Here is a 10,898-nt window from a genome sequence, read left to right on the forward strand (position 1 = left end):
TTTTAGCTTCACGGAGCTTTTGTTGTTTCACTAAGAGAGTTCTCGTATTTGGCCTAAAGCAGCATTACAGCTGTATTTTGGCGCCATGTGGCCTGGGATCGTCTACCAACTCTACTTTTAGCACCTCATCATCATCATCACTCGTATTTATTGAGCGCTTACTATGTGCAGAGCACTGTACTAAGCGCTTGGGAAGTACAAATTGGCAACATCTAGAGACAGCCCCTACCCAACAGTGGGCTCACAGTCTAAAAGGGGGAGACAGAGAACAAAACCAAACATACTAACAAAATAAAATAAATAGGATAGATATGTACAAGTAAAATAAATAAATTAATAGAGTAATAAATACGTACAAACATATATACATATATTGAGGAGAGGACTGACAGTAGCCAGAACCGTGGCGTTTAGGATTGATAATAATATTGATTAATGACGTAATTATCCCAAGGCATCATCATTCTAGCTTTATAAATTATGTTATATGACTCTTTATGTATTTATTTTGTTAATGAGACGCATTTGGCTGTAATTAATCATCATAATAATAATAATGGCATTTATCATCATCAATCGTATTTATTGAGCGCTATGTGCAGAGCACTGTACTAAGCGCTTGGGAAGTACAAATTGGCAACATCTAGAGACAGTCCCTTCCCAACAGTGGGCTCACAGTCTAAAAGGGGGAGACAGAGAACAAAACCAAACATACTAACAAAATAAAATAAATAGGATAGATATGTACAAGTAAAATAAATAAATAAATAGAGTAATAAATATGTACAAACATATATACATATAGTGAGGAGAGGACTGACAGTAGCCAGAACCGTGGCATTTAGGATTGATAATTATATTAACGACGTAATTATCAAGGCATCATCATTCTAGCTTTATAAATTATGTTATATGACTCATTATGTATTTATTTTGTTAATGAGACGCATTTGGCTGTAATTAATCATCATAATAATAATAATGGCATTTATCATCATCAATCGTATCTATTGAGCGCTTACTATGTGCAGAGCACTGTACTAAGCGCTTGGGAAGTACAAATTGGCAACCTCTAGAGACAGTCCCTACCCAACAGCAGTAAATCCTCGATAAATACTGCTGACCGAGTGATTGGTTGAGAAAGAACTTTTTAATTGTAGAAATAATAATAATAATAATAATGATGGTATTTGTTAAGCGCTTACTATGTGCAAAGCACTGTTCTAAGCTCTGGGGAGGTTACAAGGTGATTAGCTTGTCCCGGGGGGGGGCTCACAGTTTTAATCCCCATTTTACAGATGAGGTAACTGAGGCCCAGAGAAGTTATGTGACTTGCCCAAAGTCACACAGCTGACAATTGGCGGAGCCGGGATTTGAACCCATGACCTCTGACTCCAAAGTCCGGTCTCTTTCCACTGAGCCACGCTGCTTCTCTAGAAAGGGACACTGATCAAAAACTCAGTGGTATTTACTGAGCACTTACTATGTACTGAACGCTATACTGAGTGCCTGGGAGTGTACAACGTAATGAGCAGACATGTTCCCCGCCCATGACGAGTTTACAGGTTAAGAAGGGAAGGCGAGCCTGAGCATAAATACCTATTTAATAATATATAATTTAAGGACATCAAATCTATTTCATTTATTGTTCCTGACTCATTTCTAGACTGTGAGCCCACTGTTGGGTAGGGGCCATCTCTATATGTTGCCAACCTGTACGTCCCAAGCGCTTAGTACAGTGCTCTGCACACAGTAAGCGCTCAATAAATACGATTGATTGATTGATTATCATCTGGAAGACAACATTTAAGTTTGGATGACCATACATTTCAGCAATCTGGGTAATGAACCAAAAAAGAATTCAAGGAATAAATGATATCACACAAATCATTCAGAAAGGCTTTAGGAGCTAAAATAAAGTGGATGAATACACAGCCCACACACTGCAGGGTGTGTGCCCGATTTGTTTATGGAGAAGTGGGGAGAGAATGTGTGTTATATTGTACTCCCCCAAGCGCTTAGTACAGTGCTCTGCACACAGAAAGCACTCAAATATGATTGACGGGATGGTTTGCAACTAAACCATCCCTACTCCTTCATTCAGTAGCTCCATGGCACTGGATCACACTTTCCCCTCTTAACCCCTGGCATCTGAACAATGTTTTTTTAGGGGCAAAATGTGCTCGTGGGCAAGAAATGCTCTGCCAATGACACAATCTTACCAATCTTACCTGCCTTGGAACCCAAGGAAAACTTGATTAATAATAATAATAATAATGATAATGGCATTTGTTAAGCGCTTACTACGTGCAAAGCACTGTTCTAAGCGCTGGGGGGGATACAAGGTGATCAGTTTGTCCCACGTGGGGCTCACAGTTCTAATCCCCATTTGCCAGATGAGGTAACTGAGGCTCAGAGAAGTTAAGTGACTTGCCCAAGGTCACAGAGCAGACAATACAGTGAAAAGGCCAAGCTGAAGGAAAAGGGTCCCTTGATTCAGATCCCCTCTCAGGCTGCAGCTAGAGGGGAGTGGCCCAAGCCCATCTATAATAATAATAATGGCATTTATTAAGCGCTTACTATGTGCAAAGCACTGTTCTAAGCGCTGGCGAGGTGACAAGGAGATCAGGTTGTCCCACAGGGGGCTCACAGTCTTCATCCCCATTTTCCAGATGAGGGAACTGAGGCCCAGAGAAGCGAAGTGACTTGCCCCAAGTCACACAGCTGACAATTGGCAGAGCAGGGATTTGAACCCATGACCCCTGACTCCAAAGCCCGGGCTCTTTCCACTGGGCCACGCTGCTTCCATCTGTGCCCTCAATCACCGTGGCATTCTTTAAGTGCTTACTATAAGCTAAGCACCAAGACTGTGAGCCCACTGTTGGGTGGGGACTGTCTCTATATGTTGCCAACTTGTACTTTCCAAGCGCTTAGTACGGTGCTCTGCACACAGTAAGCGCTCAATAAATACGATTGATTGATTGACTGATACGATACAATCCAAATCAGACACAGTCCCTGTCCCACACGGGGCTCACAGTCAAAGCAGAAAGGAGAACAGTTCTTTTATTCCTGTTTTTACAGATTACACTGAGGTACACTTCTAGACTGTGAGCCCACTGTTGGATAGGGACCGTCTCTATATGTTGCCAACTTGTACTTCCCAAGCGCTTAGTACAGTGCTCTGCACACAGTAAGCGCTCAATAAATATGATTGATTGATTGATTCTTTTTTTTTAAAAAAAAGGATATTACTTAAACTCTTATTATAAGCCAGGCAGTGCACTAAGCGCTGGGATAGATATCAGATACTCAGGTTGGTCATAGTCATTCAATCATTCGTTCAATCGTATTTATTGAGCGCTTACTGTGTGCAGGGCACTGTACTAAGCACCTGGAAAGTACAATTCAGCAACAGTCAATCCCCACCCAACAACAGGCTCACAGTTTGGAAGAGGGAGACAGACAACAAAACAAGAAGCAGCGTGGCTCAGTGGAAAAGAGCCTGGGCTTTGAAGTGAGAGGTCATGGGTTCAAATCCCGGCTCCGCCCATTGTCAGCTGTGTGACTTTGGGCAAGTCACTTCACTTCTCTGTGCCTCAGTTCCCTCAAATGTAAAATGGGAATTAAGCCTGTGAGCCCCCTGTGGAAAAACCAGATCACCTTGTAACCACCCCAGCACTTAGAACAGTGCTTTATAATAATAATAGTAATGATGGCATTTATTAAGTGCTTACTATGTGCAAAGCACTGTTCTAAGCGCTGACGAGGTTACAAGTTGATCAGGTTGTCCCACGGGGGGCTCACAGTCTTCATCCCCATTTTCCAGATGAGGGAACTGAGGCCCAGAGAAGTGAAGTGACTTGCCCAAAGTCACACAGCTGACAAGTGGCGGAGCTGGGATTTCAACCCACGACCTCTGACTCCAAAGCCCGGGCTCTTTTCCACTGAGCGACGCTGCTTCTCATGCTTTGCACATAGTAAGTGCTTAATAAATGGCATCATTATTATTATTATTAAAACAAGTAGCCAGGTGTCAATACCATCAGAATAAATAAAATTTTAGTCATAGACACATCATTAATAAAATAGAGTAATAAATATGTACAAATATATACAAGTGCTGTGGGGAGGGGAAGGGGGTAGAGCAGAGGGAGGGAGTGGGGGTGATGGGGAGAGGAGGAGGAGCAGAGAAAAAGGGGGGCTCAGTCTGGGAAGGCCTCCTGGAGGAGGTGACCTCTCCATAGGGCTTTGTAGTCCTGCAAGGTGTTCACAGTCTTAATCCTCATTTTCTAGATGAGGTCCCTGAAGCCCAGAGAAGTGAAGTGACTTGCCCAGGGTCACATGGCGGGCCAGTGGCAAAGCTGAGATTAGAACCCAGGTGTCTTGGCCCCCAGACCTTCACTCTTAAGAGTAGGCTGCTCCCCGACTGGGCCATGACCCCTAGACTCGGAGCTTGTGGTGGGCAGGGATGGTCTCCCCTTATGGCTGAATTGGACTCTCCCAAGCGCTTAGTACAGTGCTCTGCACACAGTAAGCGCTCAATAAATACTACTGGATCGGTAAATGTCCTTCATCCCCCTTTCAGGAGAGGCCTTGGAGGGGTGTTGAGGGGAGGATGGGCACACCTGGAGGTCAGCCGGGAGGCCGTGGGCCCGGGGACCAACGGCTTCTTGAGGCCCTAGGTAGGGGGGAGGGGGAGGGGGGAGGCAAGGATGGAGGGAATGTCTCTGCTGTTGCACTGTGTTCTCCCAAGCGCTTAGTACAGGGCTTTGCACACAGTAGGTGCTCAATAAATATGATGGATTGAATGAATTGGGGGGGCGAGAGAGAGGGTGGGGAAGGGGGCTGGGGGTTGTGATGGGAGGCTAGGGGATGAAGTGGGGGGGCTGGGGGATAGGATGGGGGGCTGGGGGATGAGGTGGGGCTGGGGGATGGAGATGGGGGCTGGGGGATGGAGATGGGGGGCTGGGGGATGGAGGGGGGCTGGGGGATGAAGTGGGGGGCTGGGGGATGAAGTGGGGGGCTGGGGGATGAGATGGGGCTGGGGGATGGAGATGGGGGCTGGGGGATGAGATGGGGGCTGGGGGATGAGATGGGGGCTGGGGGATGAGATGGGGGCTGGGGGATGAAGTGGGGGCTGGGGGATAAGATGGGGAGCTGGGGGTTGGGTGGGGGGCTGGGGGATGAAGTGGGGGGCTGGGGGATGAGGTGGGGGGCTGGGGGATGAAGTGGGGGCTGGGGGATGAAGTGGGGGGCTGGGGGATGGAGATGGGGGCTGGGGGATGAAGTGGGGGGCTGGGGGATGAGGTGGGGGCTGGGGGATGAGGTGGGGGTTGGGGGATGAGGTGGGGGCTGGGGATGAAGTGGGGGCTGGGGGATGAAGTGGGGGGCTGGGGGATGGAGATGGGGGCTGGGGGATGAAGTGGGGGGCTGGGGGATGAGGTGGGGGCTGGGGGATGAGGTGGGGGTTGGGGGATGAGGTGGGGGCTGGGGATGAAGTGGGGGCTGGGGGATGAATTGGGGGGCTGGGGGATGAGATGGGGCTGGGGGATGAAGTGGGGGGCTGGAGGTTGGGTGGGGGGGTGGGGTTAGGCTGGGGGTGAGGGTTGCGGCAATGCAGAGCGTTTACCTCCATCCTGCGGGTCCGGCGGGCGGGGAAAGGGGATGGGGGGGGGGAACCTCCCGGGCCCTGCAGCCCCCCACCCACACACGGGCAGGACCGGGACAGCACCAGGCCAGGACAAGAACAGGACCAGGATAGGATCAGGCCCAGGCCCAGGCCCAGGATAGGACCAGGCCCAGGACAGGAACAGGAACAGAACCAGGCCAGGCCAGGCCACCCCCTCCTTTCCCCTCCTTTCCCCTCCTTTTTCCCCTCCTTCTCCCTTCTCTCTCTTCCCGGGGCCTCTTCCGCTTCCCGCCCCCCTTTTCCCGGTCCTTTCCCTCCCCTTCCCGCCTCCTCCTCTCCCGGTCCCGCCTCCGGCCCCGCCCTCACCCCTTCCCACTCCCACTCCCATTTCCACGCCCAATCCTCCAACGCTTTTGCTGCTCACTCACACAATCCCATTTATTGAGATGCGGATGATTCATTCATTCAATCGCGTTTATTGAGCGTTTACTATGTGCAGAGCACTGTACTAAGCGCTTGGGAAGTCCAACGCCCAGTCCTCCAACGCTTTTGCTGCTCACTCACACATCCACTCAATCCCATTTATTGAGCTGCTGGTGATTCGCTTAGAACAGTGCTTTGCACATAGTAAGCGCTTAATAAATGCCAGCATCATCATCATCATTCATTCATTCAATCGTATTTATGGAGCGTTTACTATGTGCAGAGCACTGTACTAAGCGCTTGGGAAGTCCAACGCCCAGTCCTCCAACGCTTTTGCTGCTCACTCACACATCCACTCACTCAATCCCATTTATTGAGCTGCTGATGATTCGCTTAGAACAGTGCTTTGCACATAGTAAGCGCTTAATAAATGCCATCATCATCATCATCATCATCATTCATTCATTCAATCGTATTTATTGAGCGCTTACTACGTGCAGAGCACTGTACTAAGCGCTTGGGAAGTCTAAATTGGCAACATCTAGAGACGGTCCCTACCCAACAACAGGCTCACAGTCTAGAAAGGGGAGACAGACGACAAAACAAAACATGGAGACAGTTGTCAGAATCGTCAGAACAAATAGAATTAAATTCTGTTGTATTGTGCTCTCCCAAGCGCTTAGTACAGTGCTCTGCACATTGTAAGTGCTCAATAAATACCACTGATTGATTCAAATGGATTACAACCTAGAGGGGAGACAGGCACTTAAATAAATTTCAGGTAGGGGGATGCAGTTGGTTCTAAAGATATGAAAAGGTGTATTAGAGAAGCAGCGTGGCTCAGTGGAAAGAGCCCAGGCTTTGGAGTCAGAGGTCATGAGTTCAAATCCCGGCTCCGCCAGTTGTCAGCTGTGTGACTTTGGGCAAGTCATTTCACTTCTCTGGGCCTCAGTTCCCTCATCTGGAAAATGGGGATGAAGACTGTAAGCCCCCCGTGGGACAACCTGATCACCTTGTAACCTCCCCAGCACTTAGAACAGTGCTTTACACATAGTAAGCGCTTAATAAATGCCATCATTATTATTATTATTAAATCCCACCTCCGCCAATTGTCAGCTGTGTGAGCTTGGGCAAGTCACTTCACTTCTCTGGGCCTCTGTTCCCTCATCTGGAAAATGGGGATGACGACTGTGAGCCCCGCGTGGGACAACCTGATCACCTTGTAACCTCCCCAGCGCTTAGAACAGTGCTTTGCACACAGTATGTGCTTAATAAATGCCATTATTATTATTATTATAATGGGGTTGATCCATTCTGAAGTGGCAGTTCGTGGGGACATGAGAAATTAATCAGGGAAAGGCTGGAGAAGGTGCGATTCCAGAATCACCTTGAAGATGGGGAGAGTAATCATTCAATTAATTTTAGATTTCCTATCTTTTATCTCAACTTAAAAATTAGTCATGACCCTTTAAAATAAAACATGTTTGTCCTATTGTTTGGTCATTTGGAGAGAAAACTCCTCTTTCATGGCATCCATTTATAAGGCACTTTTTTAAATGAAGAAAATAACGGTTCGCAGAGATCTTCATGCGAACTTCAGGGAGAACTTCCTCTCAATGCTACAGTGAGGCCTTACAATAGTCTGACCTAAAATAGGATAAATCCGATTTCTTTACTATTCATTCATTCATTCAATCGTATTTATTGAGCGCTTACTGTGTGCAGAGCACTGTACTAAGCGCTTGGGAAGTACAAGTTGGCAACATAGAGAGACGGTCCCTACCCAACAGCGGGCTCACATTAGCCAGAACACAACTCTGTTGTACTTTACTCTCCCAAGTGCTTAGTACAGTGCTCTGCACATAGCAAGTGGCTTAGAGAAGCAGCGTGGCTCAGTGGAAAGAGCAGGGGCTTTGGAGTCAGAGGTCATGGGTTCAAATCCCGGCTCCACCAGTTGTCAGCCGTGTGACTTTGGGCAAGTCACACATTTACTACTCTATTTATTTTACTTGTACATATCTATTCTATTTATTTTATTTTGTTAACTCTATTTATTTATTCATTTTACTTGTACATATCTATTCTATTTATCTTATTTTGTTAATATGTTTGGTTTTGTTCTCTGTCTCCCCCTTCTAGACTGTGAGCCCACTGTTGGGTAGGGACTGTCTCTATATGTTGCTAACTTGTACTTCCCAAGCGCTTAGTACAGTGCTCTGCACACAGTAAGCGCTCAATAAATACGATTGATTGATTGATTCTCTGGGCCTCAGTTCCCTCATCTGTAAAATGGGGATTAATAATAATAATAATAATAATAATGATGGCATTCGTTAAGCGCTTACTATGTGCAAATCACTGTTCTAAGCGCCGGGGGGATACAAGGTGATCAGGTGGTCCCACGTGGGGCTCACAGTCTTAATCCCCATTTTCCAGATGAGGGAACCGAGGCACAGAGAAGTTAAGTGACTTGCCCAAAGTCACACAGCTAAGTGGCAGAGGCGGCATTTGAACCCATGACCTGTGACTCCAAAGCCCGGGCTCTTTCCACTGAGCCACGATTAAGCCTGTGAGCCCCCCGTGGGACAACCTGATGACCTTGTATCCCCCCAGCGCTTAGAACAGTGCTTTCCACACAGTAAGCGCTTAACAAATACCGTCACTATTATTACAGCAAGCACTCAATAAATACCTTGATTGGCATTTGCATTCAACACAATTGTCCAATAGTAGAATATGAACTTTAAAGGAATGGTATTTATTGAATATTTACTCCGCGCAGAGTACTATACTAACTGCTCGCGAGAGTACAAAACAAATTGGTAAAAACAATCCCCAGCCTCCCAAGAGCTTACAGTTTAGAGTGGGAGTCTCCATATGTTGCCAAATTGTACTTCCCAAGCGCTTAGTACAGTGCTCTGCACACAGTAAGCGCTCAATAAATATGATTGATGATGATGATGATGATGATGGGAGACATCCGTTGACGTGAAAATCGGTAGGGGAAATCACATAAGTGCCGTAGGGCTGAGGGTGGGGTGAGATAATTATTATAAAGTTATTATTATTTAAATATAAATTATAAATATAAATATAAATTATAAATTATTATTAAGAGAAGCAGCGTGGCTTAGTGGAAAAGAGCCCGGGCTTTGGAGTCAGAGGTCATGGGTTCAAATCCCAGCTCCGCCACTTGTCAGCTGTGTGACTTTGGGCAAGTCACTTCACTTCTCTGGGCCTCAGTTCCCTCATCTGTAAAATGGGGATGAAGACTGTGAGCCCCACGTGGGACAACCTCATGACCTTGTATCCCCCCCCCAGCGCTTAGAACAGTGCTTTGCACATAGTAAGCGCTTAATAAATGTCATTATTATTATTATTATAAAGTGTTTAAAGGGCGCATGGGTGGCAGAAGGGAAAGAGTAGGAGAAATGAGAGGTCAATCAGGAAGAGCCTCTTTTGTAGATGTGATTTGAGGAGAGGGAGGTGATCTGTCGGGTAGGGACTGCCTCTATATGTTGCCAATTAGTACTTCCCAAGCGCTTAGTACAGTGCTCTGCACATAGTAAGCGCTCAATAAATACGATTGATGATGGTGATGATCTGTCAATTGAAGGAGGAGGGAGTTCCAGGCCAGAGGGAGGATTTGGGGCAAAGCATAGGTGATGAGGTACACAACAAGATTGTGATACAATTAAGAGGAGGAGGCAAAGAGGCAGACTTCAAGGAGTGGTACACGAGTCGGGAGATGACCAATTCTAGGACCAAACTGATGGCAATTTGTATTCATTCATTTATTCCATCGTATTTATTAAAAATAATAATAATAATAATGGCATTTATTTAGCGCTTACTATGTGCAAAGCACTGTTCTAAGCACTGGGGAGGTTACAAGGTTATTGAGCGCTCACTGTGTGCAGAGCAGTGGACTAAGCGCTGGGGAAGTAGAGGGAGGATCAAACCATGGAGATGTGGAGGGAAAAGCAGTCCCTCGTCCCCCCTCCATCACCATCATCATCATCAATCGTATTTATTGAGCGCTTACTGTGTGCAGAGCACTGTACTAAGCGCTTGGGAAGTACAAATTGGCAACATGTAGAGATGGCCCCTACCCAACAGTGGGCTACCTCCTTCCCTTCCCCACAGCACCTGTACATATGTATATATGTTTGTACATATTAATTACTCTATTTTACTTGTACCTATCTATTCTATTTATTTTATTTTGTTAGTATGTTTGGTTTTGTTCTCTGTCTCCCCCTTCTAGACTGTGAGCCCACTGTTGGGTAGGGATCGTCTCTATATGTTGCCGACTTGTACTTCCCAAGCGCTTAGTACAGTGCTCTGCACACAGTAAGCACTCAATAAATACGATTGATGATGATATCTATTCTATTTATTTTATTTTGTTAGTATGTTTGGTTTTGTTCTCTGTCTCCCCCTTCTAGACTGTGAGCCCGCTGTTGGGTAGGGATCGTCTCTATATGTTGCCGACTTGTACTTCCCAAGCGCTTAGTACAGTGCTCTGCACACAGTAAGCGCTCAATAAATACGATTGATGATGATATCTATTCTATTTATTTTATTTTGTTAGTATGTTTGGTTTTGTTCTCTGTCTCCCCCTTCTAGACTGTGAGCCCGCTGTTGGGTAGGGACCGTCTCTATATGTTGCCAACTTGGACTTCCCAAGCGCTTAGTAAAGTGCTCTGCACACAGTAAGCGCTCAATAAATACGATTAATTGATTGATTGATTAGCGGCAGCCTGAATATTAGGGAATCCGTGGTATTTACTGAGCGCTTACTGTGAGCCCACTCTTTTAGACTGTGGGCCCACTGTTGGGT

This window comes from Tachyglossus aculeatus, chromosome 3 (assembly GCF_015852505.1).
Source record: "Tachyglossus aculeatus isolate mTacAcu1 chromosome 3, mTacAcu1.pri, whole genome shotgun sequence".
Classification (NCBI taxonomy): domain Eukaryota; kingdom Metazoa; phylum Chordata; class Mammalia; order Monotremata; family Tachyglossidae; genus Tachyglossus; species Tachyglossus aculeatus.